At 44.7% G+C, this 20,454-nt stretch overlaps 1 long non-coding RNA gene across 1 annotated transcript; it reads right to left on the minus strand.

Annotated features, from left to right (window-relative positions):
- Positions 1 to 331: 331 nt before the first annotated feature.
- LOC147892912 (uncharacterized) lies at positions 332 to 19,585 on the minus strand. The gene is made up of 3 exons (XR_015542383.1): positions 18,487 to 19,585; positions 16,149 to 16,250; positions 332 to 542 (listed from the first exon to the last, which is right to left on the minus strand). It is a non-coding gene; the product is annotated as an uncharacterized LOC147892912 (long non-coding RNA).
- Positions 19,586 to 20,454: the final 869 nt, after the last annotated feature.

The raw sequence follows: 20,454 nt of genomic DNA on the forward strand, positions 1-20,454 counted from the left end.
GCTTGCATCTATGTGAGAGTTCTCTCACGCACAATGACTATTTTCCAACCATATGTCACAACAATTTCAAAGACTTGAAAGCATTTGGGCACATTACAAACAGTCTCAAATATCCATACTCAACTCATGTATCATCAAACAAGGTATGTATGAAACTATCAATTGAATTGCAATTTTGTAGTCCAAATCATTGTCACATTACATTGGCATAGTTGCACATGTTAAACGTTTACTCATTTACATCTTCAAGCTCTGGAAGGTGTATTCTACTCTCTGCATGTGGGTAACGCCTCGCAGGATGGTAGCAATAGATTCAATACTTAGTCCCTCACATCTCTTTCTTTTTTTTTCTTCATCACCCATAAAATGTTTGTTTATCCTCAAGGAAGAACTTGCTTGGTTGCAAAAGTTGCACATCCACTTTTGACAACCTAACATTGTAACAAAATCTTGTAGTTTCGCAAGATTTTTCCATCATCCTGAGCCTCGTTCTGAGGTTGATGTTGTCCTACCCTATCTTCTCTCTCCACCATGATTGATGTCTGTGTAAAAGAGATACACAATCTTAGATCATTAATATGTTCAAAAATTCAAGACCATGTCATTAATATGTCATCAAAAAACAATGTAAGTGTGGTAGACCTCAAGACATAGCAACCATCTAATCGTCTTGCCCCCTCCTGACATAATTGGATGGTTATAGAATTTGTAATCTACATATGGAAATAGGCATGAGATGGCACGTTGCCTTTTCCCATGTCTCGCTCTCTCCTGAGTAAGCATCTATCTACAATACAATAATTTGCAACATCATACTCTATACACGAATATGTTAGTATTTCACACACAATAGTGCAGTAGCTAGTGATACTTACATGTGTAATTACCAAGATTCTTTGTTTGGATCTATGGAGTAAAGTACACCTAGCTAGGTTAGACATACCTAACATAAGTTTAGTTAATTATTATGAAAGTAAAGTATTTCAAATTATAATGCAATGCATGCTATAATATGCCATGAATTGTGTCTTACTAGTAATGAAACAAGTTGGTTCATAACTATCTCTACCATATAATTTGTGGGTTGATACAAGCTGTCAATTGTGAGCTACACAATAGAATAAACTTTCAACGGGTTGTTATCAGCTAATGAAAGCAAGCCACAACTGAGAAAAGTCAAGTATTTCTATTTTCCTAATAAATAACTATAAACTATAATATATTATCTAATAGTTTACATCAATGTGCGAGTAGTTACAGGTCAGCATATGCGGCTCCCCCGCTTGCACATGTGACATTGTGTGTGTCTTGGTAGTGACTCATGTGTCATGGGGGTGTTGAAGAGATGCCGATGGAGCCTCCACTCCAAGCTACTCCTTGTGAAAGCAATGCAAGGCACGAGCCATCCACAAGTGTCACTCAAGCGGCCTCCGGATTGTTGCAATGTGTTTCCACCAGAGAAAGAGGGAAGGGAGAGAGGAGAGAAGAGAGGGGAGAAAGGAGGGAGAAGGACAAGGGAAGAGGAGAGTCAATGGAAATGGACACTCCAAACCCAAAATACTCTCTTGGAAGAGAAGAGGGAGCTTGTATTCAAACTTGTGAAAACAACAATGAAGACCAAAGTCAACCATTTGGCCTTTTATACAAGTCACTTTTTGAAGGAAGGGCCAACCATTTTCCCTTAAGCACTCTCCCTCTCTTTACAATAAAATGATCTTGGGTCCATAGGGTGCCAAGGCATATTTCTATTCTTTCCATCTCTCTCTACTAGCGGAAATAGCATTTGTGTTAACCATATAAGGGCACTTGGGACAAGTATGGCATTAGGAGGTGTTCCTATCCGGCTCCCAAATAGCACTTGTGTTAGCCTCATGCCTCCAAGGCTTAGGCTATTTGGGGCTCAAACTCCCTGAGCGCCCTCACGCCTTAAGACATTTGTGGTTCAAACCCCATTCATGAGGCTCAAAACATGGAGTGGCGAGGCTTAACTTCCATGAGACACTTAACTGCAGCTTGCAACTGGAACATACAATTGTGGTAGCGGCTAGAACCTATAACTTGGCGACTGGAACATACCACCTGTCAGGTTGCCTGGATGCTTTCGCCTCAAGGTATTTGGGGCTCAAACTCCCTAAGCTTGCGATGTATTCCTTCCATGGTGGTTGTTTCTGTTGAAGTAGATCGAAATGTGCATGTTGCCTGCAATCATTGGCCTTGGGGTATTTGGGGATCAAACTTCATGATCTTGTCCGTTGAAGTAAATCATGAAGGCTAATCACCTCTAATCACTAATTACCCTGCATTGCGTGACTGTACTCTGTGGATGTTAACATGCCCCCCTTCTTGTTACTGATCGGCCCTTGGGTCAGCTGCTCTAGAGGAGGTGTGTGGTGAGAACTGTCTATAGGACTGCATAACGGTCGAGCTGTCGTGGAATGAGCGGAGTGAGGTACGAGTGATACTTCCAAAAATGGGTGGTGTGCATATCCTCATACATGCGGATGTGTTGTTGGTGGAGATTGCGATCGTGGTCGCGAAGGTAGAGACGAAAGTCTTGGAATTGCATAGGACCGACGTCAAAATTGAAGACAATCTTCTGTGTCAAATTGTGTAAGCGATCGTTGATGGGGCGACTATGGGCAGGGAGATCGCGGAGGAGTAAGAGAAGGAGGCAATTGAAGTGGACCGTTGTTATGACAAAGGGATCGAGAGCTGAGCCGTACATGTCGTTGAATGACTGGAGGCGGAAGCAAGGTCATCTCTTTGGGGAAGTCGTACTTTGGAAAGTTGTACAACGTATTGCGGTCCTTTTGCTGGAGTTCTCAGAATTCGGCCTAAGTCCATTGTCGTTCCATGGGCATATCCAAGGGTTGGATTCGATGATTGACGTGGGCACTGCGGTGGTATCACCAAAATTTCTCCAGCTTCAATAAGGGGAGGCGCCATCATGGCTGTATACCTTCATCTGCATCGGTTGTTGTTGGGACTGGAGCATCAGAGGCGAGGTTGTATCCTCCTCTTGTGCGCTTTGGATGCGCTCATCGCCAATCGTCGAAGGACTAGGTGATGAATTGTGTGAAGGGGTGCACCTCTAGGATTTCGTATAGATGCCCTCGAGTTGGCGCTTCCAATGATTCAAAAGCACAAGTCGGGGTGCCATTGGACATCTTTAGGAGGGGAGGCAGGAGGAGCTAGCAGAGCCTCATCAACTGCAATGGGCATGGGTTCCGGCTCTATTGTGCCTATTCGCATTGTCTCTTTGAATGCCTAAACAAAATTGGCTACTTTGAGCAGCTTGTTGAAGGCCATTAGGAAGGTCAACCAGAGCTGTAGAGGAGATGGATGGGGAGGTCCCATGCTGTGCGATGGTGGTGTTAGAGGCATTAGAAGAATACTCAGGTAGTGTTGTCCGAGGGAGGGGAGGTTGGGTGGCTTGTTGGGTGGGTTTGGCGGGATCTAGAGGAGGTGGTGGCATAATTTTGGTAAGAGGGGTGGTAGAATTTAAGAGGGTGATGGCTTCTTGGCCTTATTCCTCGGTGATTTCCTTGGGGTATGCTATATGATTTGTTTCAAAATTGCTCACCAAGGACTCAAGTGAGTCATGGAGAGCCTGTAGCACCATGTTGAAGAGGATTATTATGCCGAGGGGGTTGTATGTGGTGGAGTAGAATGCCGCAAGGTGCCCTTGAGATTGGATTGCAAAGGCTCAACCATAGATATGCATCCAATTAATGTTTGCTTGCAAACTTTCAGGGGTGCAGACCCACAGCGTGAGTTCCTCAGACTTTGCGATTTGCATCACTTCATCGTCCATGGGATACTTAAGGGACTCCGTGATGATGCAGTACTAGGCCTAGAAATTGAGAAGGATAGGATGGGAGGCTAGAGTTTGGAGGTTAGAGGGGCAGAGGAGAGAGAGAGAGAAGTGGGTTGGAGATCTAACAAAAAATATGACATGGCTAGGATGGGGCGGCAGTGGTCGAGGTTACGACGGAGGATGGTTTGGAGGGCATTAGGAGAAAATGGAGTTGTGAGGTCTAGGTGGAAGATGAGGTTTTGTGCACGGAGTGCATCAAGGTGCAGTTGGAGTGTTTGGGGCATGGTGCGTGGTGTGAGTGTGTAGGTGGCGAGCTATGCGGAGACCTCCCTGTACATCCAAAACTCATGTTGCTCCCGGTCTTCCAAGCCTGACTCTTCTAAATGACCGAGGGCGTGTTGTCATTCGTTCTCTTATTGGAGGGACACAGTAAGTGCGATTTCTTATGCCAGGTTTTCTTGTAGAGATTTGATTTGTTGTTCCTGGTGCTCCTGTGTTCAGGCATACCGCGCCTTTGCCTGCGCCTTTTGCTAATGTGGTTTGCAGGCCAGATTCTACCTTGTCCACCTGGTCCATGAGAGTTTGGACCAGGGATTTGTTTGTGGCAAGGTCATCTTTGAGCTTTGTTAGGGCCAGCTTGAGCTCTTCAGCTTTTACACGATACTCCTCTACTCTATCTACGGCTGCTTGACCCATTGCTTGGGCAGCAAAACCATTATGGTGTGATTGTCGTGCACAGAGAGTTGTACCTAAAGGAGACTTGATGAGTGCTGGGAGGCCTGTTCCTGCCTCCTTTGCAAAGTTGTGCATGTGACCTATGGCAGCTATGCCATAGCTTCAAATAGGTGTTGTTCCATCAGGTTCGCACTCAATAGTTGCTCCGTCGACATGTGGCTATAGCCACATGGTGCCCTATATTGGGGCACGTTGCAGAAGTATAGAGCTTATGCTAGGCTTACCTATGGAGAGGAGGAGGTGCCGATGGCGAATGATGTGGTCTCTTGGGCTGTTGTGGAGTCCAAGACATAGGACACAGCGAGAGTGGCTAGCGTGGCTTTGGCTCCTAGATGGAGGCCAATGGTGATTGTTTCATCACCCGAAAGGTCTTCGATTAGGATGGGCTCCTACTGAACCCGTTTGCCCCCTATTCGAGTCACTATTTTCGACTCATGAATTCTTGCATCTGGCGGTCCTCATATTGCAAAAGCAGCTGGCTTGGGTCCGCCGGTTGCTCATGGCCAGCTAAAGTGGTGCTTGGGGCAGTCCTTGCTCACTTGGGCTTGACCTCTGTCTCTTTTGGCTCCATCTGAGCTGGCCATGTGGCAAATTTTTTGTCCAACCTATAGCTGACTGGTGGATGCTACCGCAAGTAGTATAGAATCGACATGTACAGCATTGGGTTTTCGATTACCTCCCAGTACACCGTCCCTCATCTGGCTACAGAAATAGTCTGCCCAATTTGCAGCCTAGGGCTCCACCACGCACGACAAGATATTGGGCACAACATACTGATGGTGGTTCGTGTGCTTTACTTGCACTAGCCATTGCAAGGCTCTTGCCAGTCTTTCCACCTTAGGCTTGTGAATGGCGGCAAAGTGGATTCGGCCCTTGTTCTTCTGTCGGTCATAGTGGCAGACCTTGCTAAGGGCTTCTAGCTTCTTCTTTGTAGGGTAATTTTCACCGATGACCGGAAGGCTGAAGACAGTAACGTACCACATCCTGATTCAGATGTGGTGGTGGTGGGGATTTCCCATTGCGTCTTGTAGGACACCAATGTTGGTGTTGCTATTGTATGCCTAGAGGAACTCTACCAAAAGTTTCATGTCCAGGTGGCATGGGAGGCGATCTACCACTTTGCTCCAACCAGCAACTTTGAGTGCATCCTGTACCTCTAACTCCTTCAGTGCTACATAGGCCATCGCTATATGGTAATGGAGGCTATAGTCATGACCCTCATAGGCAAAGCGCGAGTGCACGATGCACACATCCAATTCCTAGAGCTAGGATTCTCCAAGCGTTGAGTGTGATTGGGAGTGCACGACCTTGTATTCGACTTCTGTGGGAGCCGGGGAGCGCTTTTTTTATCTTGAGGAGGGCGTAATAACTATTGTACCCTCCTGGGTGGCCTCTTTATTGGATACTTCCTCTTTCCCTTGCAAATCCTCGATGGGAAATTTGGAAGGCATACGAATTGTCACAAAAGGTGTGCTTTAAGAATCTGAGGGGCCAATGGCCAATGGCATAGGGCAAGGGTGGAGTTCCAACTCAGTTTTGAATTCCAAGAATTTGTTCTCAGGATCCATAGGGAAGAGTGATGACACTTGAGTTATGAGGAAATCAGTGGAAGAGGAAGAGAGGGAGGACATAAACAGGTTGTTCTGGATGGCATTGCAAGAGGACAGGAGGATGGGAGAATTTTGAGGAAATTTTGCAAGAGTCTAGGGGAAACTACTATCACGACAACTCGATGCGATAAGGCTCGTTTATATAGATTCTGCATCCCCACGACCATCGGGATCTGTCAATGGCGACAATCGAAGGGGTAAGTTGATGGCGATGGTCGACGGGGTAAGTCAATGGCGACGCTTAATGGGGTACCATTTTGACGATGGCCGATGTGATGTGGAAAGAGCCGTGACTGGCATGATCCTTGATGGTGCCGCTCAATGGGATACGAGATGGCGACAATCGGCGTGATCTAGTAATGACGACGGTAGGCATGATACAGGATCGCGATGGTTGACAGGATACTTCTATAGCAACAACCGATGGGATACTGACTGTGTAGAGAAATAAAAGAGAGGGAGTGTGAAGGAGTGTGAAGAAGTGGGAAGGTGAGTGGGAGAGAGGACGAGTGGAGTACATTGGTGCAGTGTGGGATTGATTGTGAGGCCAACGTACAAGATGGTGAAAAAAATACAAAAATGGACATACTGATCCTAATTACCTAGTGCTAACCGTGCATGTGTGTGTGTGTGTGTGCATGTTCGACAGTGACTTGTGGACTACGGGTGCATTGGATGAGATGCCTACTGTGATGACTCACCTAGACCTAGACTTGATGATTATGAGGAATGCCATGTGGACGGACGTCGTGTTGCCGCATAGCGCGTTAAAAGCCATGTAGAGTAAGTGTCCAGCTTGTGTTTTACCTTGGATGCTAGAGGCACATTGGCATTGGCCTAGTTGTTGCGGTGTGGCTCGTTTTCATGGGGGCAGCAGGTTCTTGTATTACCGTCCTTGGTGTAGACCCTTGCTTTTTTGAGTAGGTCAGCACGATCGCAATTACTTTTGAGGGTTTGCCTTTGGAATTGAAGGAAGGTTCTTGTGTAACATCCCATAATGGATGGGTCGGTTCTTATGGTGCTCCCCAGCTACCTTCGGCGATATTTGTGTTGAGTTGGACTATCTGTGGTAATAGAGCATATTCAGGACTCTGGAGCTGGTCCACTGCATTTGGTTCGTCGATAAGTTCTGGTGGTGCTACATCTCAGGTCAACACAAGTTCTTGTGTTGCTATCTTCGAAACCTTCGGGGCTTGTACCATCCTCTTTGGGACCCAGGCGACCTTGCCTCGGCCTCCCAAGTGTTTGGTGGGGACATAGATGTTGGAGGGTTAGAGCGGTGGAGGAGGTGAATTGGAGCTTGAAGCTAGAAGCACGAGCTGGCAATGTGTTCTCCTTCTTAGAACAGATGGTTTTTGAGAAGACGTTTTTGGGGCAATTGGAGTCTTTTGTGCTGCTTGGACTTCCACTGGGCATCGGGTCCGATTAAAGTGGCATTGGTAAAAGAGGATAGCCGCTAGTACTTGCTGTTCTGCATGAATTTCTTGAGTGAAGGATGGTAGTGACAGTGGAATGGGCAATGGCACCGATTTACCATTGCGACAGCTAGCTTCCTTATCCCTTCGGGATTGGACTCTTGCTCAGGGGACTGGAGCACAGAGCTTTTGGTCTACCCTCTCATGTAGCTTTGTTGTCATGGACGGGCGAGGATGGAACTGAAGGAGCAGGACCTGGTCCACACAACAGGATGACCGTCGTTCTACCACCATTTGTGAGTGAAGCAGTCCAAGCGTGCCAGTCGATTTGACAATTCACGATGTAGCACCAGGTTCTTCTCATATAATCACTTCGTCAGTTGCTTCTATGGGGAGAACATAAAAGCATATGTCCACTACCTAATGAACAACCCTTAGACTTAAATTCACAAAACCCAAGGTTTATATGAATTGGCCATTGACAGCTCTTTCTGAAGCAACGGTGAGGGTTAGGGGTACCTGTAGCTTTTCCCATACCTCACGAGAGATGAAGTTGTGGCTTGCTCCTAGATCTACAAGTACTTGATGTGCATGCACGGAACCTACAGTTAAACATGCAACATAGCTGGTTCTACTATTACCTCATCCGTTAGTCCCACACATTCAGTCGTTGCCTTAAGTAGTGTCATTTGCTTACGCTCTCAGAGCTTAGCATTATAGGCTCTGGCTTCTTTGATGACTTGGCGTTTCATCCTGGCCACCTCGGCCTTCAGTTCTTTTTGTCTATGCATGGCTTGAAGGGTAGAGAGAGTGAGTGGGCCATAGTATATTTTTACTTTCTCTCATTAAGGTTGCCATCCATTTATGTCCCATCAAGGGTGGTGTGATGCCAAAAATTAATATTTTTAATTTGGCATTGGTATTGTTTTTCTCTATGTTTGATAAAAGTTTGATTATCAAGTGATAGCCTAGCGGCTCTCACTTATTTCTATTTTCTATGATATTATATGGGATTGAGAGGATGAGTGGAATGGCTCATTGTAAATACCATAGTTATGAACTATAAATACCTTGGTATGGGGTGAGAGTTATTTGAATATGGGATATTATGCAGTTTTTAGAAAATAAAAAGAGTGAGTCATATAAAGCGGTGGGCTCATGTCCATGTGTTCCAATAATATAAGAGAGGCTACATGCCAAGCCTGTGGAGGGCATGTGAAGGAGTGTGAAGTCAAGAGGAATCCTTCTAGAATTCCTGTGTGGAATAAGCACGATGTGGACATGTCGAAAAGAGAGGGTCCCTATGGGCTCCATGTGGGGAGACTCTTGACTTTCTTAATATTTTAAGAGTCTTGAGCATCTTGTGATGGGACACATGGCAAGAGTAGCCAAAAAGGACATGGATGGTGACATACGGGCTTATGTGATTGATGGGGAAAGGAATCTACAGACAACAATTGTAAATGGATGAAGGAGGGTAACAAAATCTCTATAAAAGGAGCCCTCCTCTCCCTTGTTCATCAATCTCTTCCACCATTAGGCCTCATGTTGCTGTAGCTCTAGTCTCCTCAAGCCTCTTCCATGAGCCTTCTCTCCCTTTTATAGATATTCTCTTATGTAGACTCTTGAGTCCATCTCTCTCTAGTTTATTCTCTCTCTATGAGTAGTCTTGGAGCTGCCGCTCCCTCTTGTACGTATGAAACCTCTTCTTCTCCCTTGTGTTTGTAGTGTTGGAGTGGATTCTCACTCTATTGCTAATGGTCACTTCAGGTTCTCTCTCTCTTGAGTGTCTCTTCCCTTTTCTTTCTTTCAAAGCCTTAAAAGTCCTATCTATTCGGCTGCTCACTGTGCACACATGGTCCATCTGTTTCCCGAGCCACCATGCAAACTTCTTTTCCTCTTCTAGGCAAAATCTATTAGGGGTGGATCGTTGATGAAGGTGGAGTCTTGAGGAAGCATCTTACTCAGGCGAAATTAGCATGGGTGAAGAACAGTTTTCATGATAGTTTGACCCCATGTTAGTGTTTTGCTTATAACTTTCTACTCGGTAGTCCAATTTTATGAACTTTATATCAACGCGAAGTCCTGTAGGCCCATAATGCTACTATGGGCATATGCTCCCAGTCGGTACGACTGACTTCTACTGTACAGGTGATGATCTTACAACACATTTTATTAGAGCTCTCCACCAAGCCATTTTCCCTAGGATAGTATGGTGTTAACTTCTTATATATGATCATAAACTCACTCATCAGGATTGCTATCGTTTCGTTGAGGAAGTGAGTTCCTCAATCACTGAATAACTCCAAGGGACATCTGAACCATGTGATGACTTCTTCATATAAAACTTTTGCAGTGGATCTTGCATCGGCCTTCAGAGTGGCTCTCCCTTCTACCCACTTGGTGACGTAATTAGTAGCCAAGATGATGTATCTGACTCTAGTTTCCTTAGTTGTTGGGCTTATGGGTCCAATAAAATCAATGCTCCAATTCTCGAAGGATTGATCGGTTACAATTTCAATCAAGAGCATCATGTCTGCCTTGTGTGGGATTTGGATAAGTTGGTAGGGGTCACACTATTTGATAAACTCCACTACATCTCCAAAGAGAGTCCACCACCATAGACCAACTTGCAGCACCTTATGTGCTATAACATCAGCGAAAAAATGACCTCCTGCGATGTCCGAGTAGGCTTCTTCAAGCACATTGATGTATTCAAGTTCGCACATACATCTTCGTAGGATGATATCCTTACCCTTGCGGTATAGTTAGTCTACTATCAGTTGATATGGCGAGGCATCCTCAATGAGCTTGCGGGCTCTATCCTTCTTAAGGGCCTAACCTTGAACTTAGGCAATCTTGCAATAATATTTTGGACCTATATTAATTTAAGTCACTGTACATTAACATAACCAATGCGTTTATACGAGATATCAATATTCGCAACTACACCGGTCCCATGTGCAAACATTGCTGCACTCAATTCAGGCATGTCCGCATCCAACGTAAATATCTTGCCCTTCTTCCCTTTTGCTATCAAGCGACCTTTATTTGTCATATCCTCAACAAAGCATCCATGAGAATTAAATCTGACCTGCAAGCCCTGCTCAACCATTTGACCAACAGAAACTAGGTTCTTGGTGATATTTGAGACATGAAATACATCAGACAAGTTTTTTTTTTCCATCCTACATAGACAAAGAAATTTTATTAATCTGCACAATAGGATGTGCAGTATCATCACCAGTCTCCACAAATCCTGATCTTTCCATTTTCCTCGCATCCTGCATCCATTCTGCATGACCTATCATGTGGTTTGACGCACTTGAGTCAACATACCACACATGATTACTTTCTTCTGCACTTGTCACAGAATTGGTCATGTGCTGCACCATAAACAAATGCACATTTTTGTCATAACCCTATCTACTAAAGGATGCATAATTGCCTTACTGCAATTTTTCAACCATGATGTCATTTTGCTTTTTATAACAGTCTTTAACCATATGACTCATTTTACCATAGTAATAGCATTCAATATTGTTATTTGCATTTTGACCTCTCTACCATGCACCACGACCTCTTTGGCTCCCCTTGCCTCTAAAGTTACCACGTCCTCCATAGGATTGATTTTCTTAAATTTGCTACATATTCTAATTTCTACCACGGCCTCCAAATCGGCCTGCTCTACCTCTACCTCTACCTCTACCTCTACCTCTACCTCTACCTCTACCTCTACCTCTACCTCTTCCAGCATTTGAGTAAAAGATAGCTTCTTTTAAAGTTCCTCCTGAAGAAGATGCACCACCATTTCTCTGCTCTTTAGAAATTAAAAAAGCAATCAACTCCTCAAAATCAGAATAATTCTCACGGACGACAATGGATGTCCGAAATTGTGCATAATTCATCTCTAGATCATTCAAGGTCACAGAAACTAAATCATCATCTTCTACTGGCGACCCAATAGAAGCAAGTGCATTTGGAATCTTCTTCACCTTCATGTGGTAGTCATTAATGCTCATACTTTCTCTGTGCACATTATGCAACTCTTGCTTGAGCTACATTTTTATAGCTTACGTATTTGTGCTATACATTTTTATCAAAGTATCCCACCCCTCCTTCGACGTGCTTGTATCCTGAATATGCACAATTATAGAATTTAAACTTTTCTGACTCTCTCATGCCGACCTTTAAATGTCTTTAACTCCTGTTTATTGAGAACATTAGGAATAAATGATTCTTCTTCAACTCCAGTAATGAACTCCCTGTAGCATTTTTCCTTAAGAAAATTCGTAATTCTAAATCTCCATGCTTGGAAGTTGTTCTTGTCAAGCTTTTCAGTAATAATCTATGAAAAAGCATCAGACACCATTACAGAACACTATAAAATATTCTGTCGGTGTAAAAAAATGCAACTTTTGTCTCACAAGGACAAATCTACAAAACTAACGAGAGTGATATCACCACAGTCACTTCCTAGTGACGATTATGCATCAACAGCCAATAAAATGATTATGTCACTCCCAATATCTCTGCGCACTTGTAGAACAGTGGTCACACAGCAAAAACATGACACTTTCCTAAGTGTCTGTGGAAAACTTCTACCATCAAAATGAGCCTCGAAATGACCTCGAATAAAAAAAATGTTGTCCTCTCCTGTAGCATATACAATCCTCTTGCCACACCGCAAAGAGCGTCCCAACCTGAGACAGTGCACTCTCCTCTCCCGTGGTATATATAATCCTCTTGCCACACCGCAAAGGGCATCTCAATCTGAGACAGTGTACTCTTGCACTTTCTGACTGTGCATGACATAGCACATAAGAGCCGCTGTGTATTCTTGAATTCGGATAGAAAGCGCTTCAATCTTGCGATCCCAAAACTACTTCCCAACTATAAGCTGCACTTCATAGGTGTGATCGCTAGGTATCGTGAAGAGTCCCATCTTCTGCACAAGTTTATAATTAACAAAGTTGTGAGAGCTGCCCGAGTCAGAGAGAATGTGAACTCTTTGATCCCTAACTTCTCCATAAACTCAGAAAAGATCATGGAAATCAAATAACAAAGTATTAAAAGTACAATTACAAGAAAGTGAGCAGGTAATTACATTTATAGAAATACCTGTCATCGAAACTTGATTAGCTCCTTTAACTTTGATACTCGGACCCACCCACCTGGAGCTTCAATCCCGACACTTGCTTCTGGTTCTTACGCTTAGAACAATCATTTCTAGTGTGGCCTCACTCCTCGCAGATGAAGCAACGTCTCTCTTTCTTCAGCTTCAGGGTACGAAGGAAACGGACACGACCATTCTTCGCCTGAGTCAAATGTTTCTTGGAGGCGTTGTCTATAGACTTCGACTCCCCGATACCAGTGGTAAACTGGAAGAACTTCTTGTTCTTCCCACCCGTGTTGTCAACTGTGGTTCTCTTTGCACTGACCATGGTATCATCATAAATGCGCGCGTAATTCATGACCTCTTGCAACGTGATACACTTGTTCTTGATCTGTAACTTGTAGGTGTAAACTACTCGGTGCTTTCTATCAATTCAGACAACGGATTTTACAGAGACATTTGAATGAGATGATTGCGAGTTGCTAAACACATATACTTGAACTTAAGAGTTTGCAAATAAGCTTTTGCAATTAAGCTGGATTTACGACTTATACAGCTTAAACACAAAGTGACATCATTGAAAAATGCAATATGATTGAGGGGCCAAGACGGGGCCCCTCCCTTATCCAGGCTCACTTTATTCTTGAAAAATGGAGATACAAGACCAAGGTGCAATGCACCTTCCAAACTGATAAACTCAGTAAAAACCTAAGATCTAGATACAAGACTCAAGAGCATATGTACAAGGTAGACAACAACAAAAAAAAAGGACTCCAAGCTCAGATTTCAACTCTTGGCTTGCCCAATCCACAAGAAAGAAGCCTGCAACAATCACTACTTACATCCAACATTAGAGACAAGCACTAGTTTCTAGAAAGATAGTAGAAACAACATGAAATAGTACTGTAAATGAGATAAACTTGACAATACAGGCTCCCTTCGTGACTTGACCCTTTTGTAGATGAAGTCCTTGATGCCTCTGAAGCTACCTTGGGTGAGGGGAGTGTGGAAATGGGACTGGAATGAGAACAGCTTAGAAAAACAACCTGTAGGCTACAGAGAGAAAGCTTTTATGGAGTGATAGCTGTAGAGAGAGAGTGCCAATGCTGATCCCAAGGGAGGAGATGTAAGACAGGAGCTGCTGCTGTTCCAGAGGTGCACAGAAAGGCAGATTTTTGCAAGGAAAATGAGCTAGAATAGTAGAGAGAAATTCTGCAGTAGGGAGAGAAAGACTGCAACAGGAGAGAGAAAGGGACTGTGACTGCTCCAGGCTAGGTGAAGGAGAGAGGATGCTGCTGCTGTTCCAAAAGAGCTGAGAGGGGGCAGATTTCTGAAGAGGAGGGGCTGAAGCTGTAGAGAGAGAATGTGCTGTTGTAGAGAGAGAATGTGCTGCTGAGATGAGAGAATGGCCTAGGGAGAAGCTGACTGCACCCAAGGAGTTGGAGAGGTTCTGTTGCACCATCCAAAAGCTCAAATTCCATGTAGCAGTCTGCCGCGTGTCAACTACCACGTCACTCCCAAAAACCCTAAAATTTCAAAGTTGTCAAAATTTAATTCTGATCGCACCCACGGGTTCCTAATAGCTTAGACTATCTATTGACGTACTCTAAGGTCATAACTGAGCCATACTGAGCTCATTTGTTTGTCGTCTTATCTTGTATCTCCATTACTCTTGGCATGCTACCACGCCCACACCCAAAGCTCACGAAACATTCTCTTGAATGGTTCCTAGGTCGGTATGCAATCTGTGCATTTGATTGGTCCCATGTTTGGGTACTCAGGTGGGGTGTGGTTTCTAGATGTCCCTCTCAAAGAGAGGCCATCACTCTTGTGGGTCACTAATGCCCATAACCCCAAGCAAGGGGGTTCCACCCTCAAATGCTAGACCTAGTCCCCATTGGTCCGTAACTGAACAGTAGGAAAACATTTCATTTCTTAATAAGCATACTATTGAAAAACAAAAAGAAATAGTACCAAGCAAGTGGATACATGTTGAAGCAAGATGACAGTAGGAGTCAGACAAACCATCCACAAAGAAACCTAACAAGGTCACTGGATCCATCTTTGTAGCTCTAGCCTAGATCTGATCTGCAAATCCCTAAACCTCTCAAGAAAAACCTCAAAAGTCAAATTCAGCTTAGACATATCGAGGGCTTTGAGCTTGCCTAAGATATCATAATCTTCCTCCTTCAAAAACTCTTTCCTGAAGACCCCTTCGAATTCTATCCATGTTGCAAGCTTGGGTTAGAGTTACTTCCACCATAATAAAGCCTTTTCTGACATAAACCCAACTGCAAGCTGTATTTTCTTGTCATCTGAGTAAAGGTGAAACTGAAAGTGTACTTGCCACTTATGCAACCAAGTGTCAACAACCTCCTTGGCACGAGAATTCTGATCTCCGAAAAAAGGATCTGGAGTGATGTTTAGACCTAACACTGAAGCCATGGCATCCACATGTGTAACCACCTGAACAGTGCTAGTCAAAAGTATGAGTGTAGTTTGAATTCCTTGGAGTTGCTGTGTTAATCCCGTTTGATTCGTGTTAACTTGCGCAAACTTTCCATCAAGAGCAGTGGTGAATTCACTGAAGGCTTTTTTCGTATCGTAGAGACCCTGCTCATCCTCCGCATGGTAGTTCATATCCTGGTCTCCCATCGCAAGCTGAGGGTCTACAGAATCAGCCATGACTGAAATCTGATCTGAAAAGAAGATAGACTAGAGAAGAGAAACAAGCAGGTGGCCTCGGAGCTAGAGATAGAAACGAAGTGAAAGCTGGCCAAGAAGGAGGCGATGAAAGAAGGGAAAGCTGGCCGATGAAGAAGGTAAGCTGACTGAGCTGAGCTAACGATTTAGCTCAGATTCTTGAACCTAGGACTCCACTCCTAGCTGTCCGTACGAAGTGTTGTGGCAAGCCGTATAAGTGTTCTAGCTCCCAGGCGTGAAGGTGTAGAGGGACTGAAATTCTGTGCAATCTACAGACTATGGGAGAAGGCAATTTGGCCGAACTAATAGCAAGAGAGCGGGCTTTTAGTAAAGCCCACCTTTTCCAAAAGCTCACCCTCCAAAAACAGAGGGATAGTGGTTTTTTAAGCCTCTAGGCCCCCTCGAAAAGCAATTGACCTAGATTGCGATCTAGCTATCCTATTGTGCGCCTTCCTCCTCTCCCCTTCTATCTACCATCACAATCCTTGAGCAACCAACCGACATGCAGGATCCCCTTTGGTTCGCCCCAACTCTATGCTCTCTCCTGACTCCCTTTTGACGTCTCTACCCAGACCTCACTACTTCCTCCTAACTACACCTCTCTCACTCTCTCAACCTATCACTTCTTGCAACGAAATCACCCTGCACTCTCTCTCTCTCCTTCCTTCTATCCCAATCTAATACCACTTTTCTTAATCGATAAACCAAGACACTTGCAGGGTTTGAGCACGAATTTTAAAATTAGGACATACCTGGAGAAAAAATCGTCCAAAGTTCTCGCAATAGAAGTTCCTACCTCAGGAGTTGGCTCTGATACCAACTGACACGACCCCAACACTCCTGAAACCTCTGATCTGCAAGCAAACACAAGAATACACCAACGTGAGAAAACTAACCAAGCTGCTCACCACCCAACCATGACATCTATGAGATGTGATCCCGAATCATGAGATGTCTCCTCCGAGCCACGAGCTAAGCTATTAGCACGAACTCCCAACCAAATCCTAACCAACCTGGTGTCCCATACCACCAAGTGGTGCTGTGAAGCCTAGGATCTGTTGTTGGGTCTTGGGCTACGCTATGATGCAAGCGTGCATCCGCAACTCAATCCAAGATCAGACCTAGCACCTGGGAAGGAAACTTGCTCCCATCAACTCCTGAGAACTGAACCTCTGGGCCCCTTATATAGACTCGGGTCCCAAGCGCCAAAAATAGCAAAGACCTCTAACTGGTTCGTACCCTTGCCACTCAACCTGAGCTGCCTAGCTCTAAGCCTCCCCAAGCTACCTCAGCTAGTCTTTTGTACCCAATACACGTCGGATATCAATCAGTGCACATGACACCTACCATGGCTTTGTTAGCACCTTATCTACACCTCTGTACTTGTTGATTGAGCTCTCCACATGTGATAAGGGCTCCTACTTGATCGTGTCTTTGTTGCACCATGTTGCTGCCACTATCTGCCTCCTCTAGTGCCTAGGGTTGCACTCCTAAAAGACTGATATGCAGGTCTAATAGTTCTACTTCTAACCCCACAATAAGAACTATATATGGGACTAACTGCTTGCTCATGTGGACTATCTAGTTCATGGATGTGCTGACCCCACAAACCAGACTAGTCTGTCGAACAGTATGTGCAATGCACAAACTATCCTTTGACTGGCCGACCAATCCCTCCTTCCTAGCCTATGAATGGCCCATCTCCGGCACACCTTTGCTAGGTTGTGCTTCCCTAGCTCCATTGCCCATATATAAGGCTATATGCTGGGTTTAATCCCAGTCTTGACCTCTCCAACCAGGTCGATGAGCAGCCCCAATGAAGGGAAGCTCCATGGCAGTCCTACATGGACTGTTAAGCCCTATGTGGAGGGCCCAATCAAACACAAGAAGGTAGTCAGTGCCAACATGGCAGCCTATGTTATGCCCTAGTGCTCTCCACAATATGTGGGCTTACATGTGGGGACTCCAAGGTTGATCCATAGGATCAAACACTCCCTCTCAATGATCCAAACTGAGCTGCCAGCCCCCTCCTCCAAGAATGTGTTTAATCTTCTCCCTTGGAAAGGCAGTCAGGATTTGTTCAAGGCATCCTTCAAGTCTGGTCCAAGCACCCATATGTCAAAATCAACTAGATTACATCGGGGGTGGTGGCTTCTTTGATGACGAACATGAGCATTACAGCCTTCATGCCGCCTACAAATCCAACTCTTACCTACTCTAGATGTCTGGCTGTTATTAACTCCTGTCTTGTTTCTCCCTATCTTGAACCTTGATCCTTCCCAGCCTTGATCCCACTAGAGCCATGGGCGTTGAAGGTGCGATGCCTCAAACTATGATGTGGGTATGGCCTTGCTTATGTTTCTCTATGCCTCTCTAAATATTTTAGCCAAGCCAAATTTTCCCTCCATATGCACTTATGTCCTTCGAAATGAGAAGTATGAAGTGGCATTTTACCCTTCAGAGGCATTTATGTCCTTCAAAATGAGAGGTATGAAATGGTTTTCAAAGACTATCAATACTTTGCACAGTAATATTAGACCTACCAAGGGTCATATCAGCAGACATATCCACGTGCACTAGTTGACTTGACATGAATCAAACCCATAAAACTTTAATATAAGAGGCATCAGTTGGGAGCCCATCGATTCAGCCTGCATTCCCATGGGATCATTGTCATCAACATTGTTTGACGCTTGATTACTTACAAGAGTATCACCAAGAAAATCTAAGAGGCATCGGTTGGAAGCCCATCGATTCAGCCTACATTCCCATGGGATCATTGTGCCATCAACATTGTTTGACCCTTGATTACTTATGAAGAGAATTGCCAGGGTTCCCTACAATTACTTGGACCTTGTAGCAAAATAACATCATACTTGCGAAGCTCCACACACAATGAACCTCAGTAGGACCTCTGCTAGCATTTAAAAAAGGAAAGGTAACATGACCAAATGCAAGACAGCCATGTAAGAGCCCACTCCCTTTGGTGATAACTTGTAAGATATCAGATCAATTAATCCAAACTATTGAGACACAAGCCACACAAAATGCAAATCTATCATTGAAATGAGTCAAAATAATCATACTCACCTGGAAACAAAATTTGTGCATGGCATGCTGCAAGACAGGCCCAAGCGTTGCAAACGGACTTCAAAGCTCGAGAGGAATAGGACTACATCAGTAGAAATGGTAGCCATAGTTATTGTGAATCCGCATTGCTCGGCCATGCATATCCTCGCTGGCATGCAAGCTGAATCCGTGCATTCAAAATCTCCCACAAAAATGGACCGACCAATGAAGCAATGCCCTGGAAGAGACTATCTGATACTGCGAGGAATTGATAAGTCGCTGCAGGGGGAGCTGTTCAAAAACTGCAGACAAGGAGGTAGGTGATGGCGGGGACTATTCCAGAAGGCGAAAAAGGAGGGATGACATGGTTCTACAGGGTGCAGGAGCTATGCTGGAGCAAATGGGGAGAGTGAGGTCGTTGGATAGAGCTGGAAGGAAGGCGATGGGGGGAGAGGAGGGAGGAGGAGGAAAAGGGCAGAAACAATGGAGGGGACGGAGGGATGGCCCTCGCACACCCCAGACCCTGAAATGCTTCCTTATTGTTATCCCTCCTTTCTTTCTGTCGCACCTGCAATGAGTTATTCTTTAGTTGTTCATGGCTTGGCAACAAGAATCGTGATCGATCGCCTGGCAGCATCACCGTCTTGCTCTGGCAGGAGAATGAACGGTGCCCATCTTTCTTTTTGCCCTTGTTCCTTTCTGCCTCTATCCCCACCCCCTCCCCCGATCTCCTCGCTCTGCCTCCCCTTTTGCTTGCCGCAGATGCTCTTCCTTATGAGCTCCTCCTTTGCTTAGGTCTGTCGAGCGCTTCGCTGCTTAGTCCCCCCACAAACCCGAATGCCTCAACCGCGTCCCTTATTCCAGCTCCTCACTGCCAAAGCGAACAGGCTGCAACCACATGAGGACACACCTGGAAGAAGATGCAAAAGGAGGGGAAGGTTTCCCTGATGTAAGGGGTTGCGAGCAGCGTCCAAACTAACATAACGAATACGAAAGCTGTATGAGAAAGTGGCAGCGGGAGGCAGGGAAGAAAAGAGGATTGGAGAAGCAAGGAAGGGGGGGAGGAGGAGGAAGGTGGTGGCTATGGCGAAGGCAAGCTTGAAGGTCTAGCTATGGCATAAAAGGCAAGAAGCTAAATAGACTACAGAGAAATTAGAAAAGATGACCGAAAGAAAATGTGCTTCTAAAAATGAAGAGCCACATAAACCCCCCCCTTCCCATGTTCCCAAAATCTATTTCCCCCCAAAACCCAACTTCCACCCCCCCTTAACTTGGCTTCAAATTACCCCCACAAACCCTCGCCGCCCCCCGCCCCCCCGTCCCTTTTAACTCTACAATCAACTAAAATTAGCTTCAAATTAGCATAGCTATATGGTAGGTATAGGAACCCCGAGTTATACCCAGAACCCTGAGTTATACCCTAGTAGTGACATGATATGCTCAGGATCTCCATCCGATTCAATGAATCTTAAATCCATGGTATGAATCTTCTTTGGGTTGTTAGAAAGATTACTTATCATCTAGCCTCACCTAGGAATCTTACTTTCCCAACCATAACATAACAAAGCATGGCATAGCTATAACCTAACATAACATGCGTGCATAGCCACATAACTTCATATACACACACAACAAACATGAATTCGGTGTTTGATGACAAACAAACCCTATACTCTTCTAGTTCCTTAGCACATGTTTCCTTTTCCTTGCTTAATCAAACTTTTTATCACGATGTCTATTCACTGCCTAAACAATTGTTTGCCTTAACCTTAGGTTGTGATTGGCTTGAGAAAAATCATGCTCTCCTAGATTTTTGAAATCATACTGTAGTGGTAAGTGGTAATCCATTCCATGGCAAAGTCTATTGTGTGCTCTCAATTAACCAAAGTTGTGTCTGTATCGACCCATGTCCAGAAAAAATACGTAACCTTCTAGCCCAGTTTCCTAATGTTGTGGTTGACCCATCAATTCCCTCTCAAACAATTGCTT

Source organism: Dipteris shenzhenensis, chromosome 16, assembly GCF_047967505.1.
Source record: "Dipteris shenzhenensis isolate YYH24624 ecotype China chromosome 16, Dip_SZ_1.0, whole genome shotgun sequence".
Classification (NCBI taxonomy): Eukaryota; Viridiplantae; Streptophyta; class Polypodiopsida; order Gleicheniales; family Dipteridaceae; genus Dipteris; species Dipteris shenzhenensis.